The following is a 714-nucleotide window of genomic DNA, read 5'->3' as shown; positions in this document are numbered from 1 at the left end:
GCCCCTCTTCCAGGCCAGCTCTCTGCGTGGCCAGGGAGTGCAGTGGAGGATGGCCCAAGTCCTTGGGCCCTGCACCCCATGGGAGACCAGGAGAAGCACGTGGCTCCTGCCATCGGATCAGCGCGATGCGCAGGTCGCAGCGCCAGCCGCGGCGGCCATTGGAGGGTGAACCAACGGCAAAAGGAAGACCTTTCTCTCTGTCTCTCTCTCTCACTATCCACTCTGCCTGTCCAAAAAAAAAAAAAATTAAAAAAATTAAAAAAAAATAAAAAATAAATAAAAATAAAAAACCTGGCTGCTCCACTTCCAATCCAGCTCTCTGCTGTGGCCTGGGAAAGCAGTAGAAGATGGCCCAAGGTCTTAGGCCCCTGCATCTCATGGGAGACCTGGAAGAAACTCCTGGCTCCTGGCTTTGGATCGGCACAGCTCTGGCCATTGCGGCCAATTGGGGAGTGAACCAGCGGATGGAGGACCTCTCTGTCTCTCTCTCTCTCTCTCTCTCTCTCTGCCCCTCCTTCTCTCTCTGTGTGACTCTGACTTTCAAATAAATAAATAAATCTTTAAAAAAAACTAAATCTTTGTTGTTTTCAGCCACTACATTTTGGAGTAATTTATTATGCAACAATATATAACTAATACATCTGGCTTGCCAGCAAGAGAGTCAGGCTGAGTAAAGGAAGGTATGTTTGAGATATAAGAATGAGAAGTTTGGGA

This window comes from Lepus europaeus, chromosome 5, assembly GCF_033115175.1.
Source record: "Lepus europaeus isolate LE1 chromosome 5, mLepTim1.pri, whole genome shotgun sequence".
NCBI lineage: Eukaryota > Metazoa > Chordata > Mammalia > Lagomorpha > Leporidae > Lepus > Lepus europaeus.
This window is presented reverse-complemented; position numbering follows the sequence as displayed.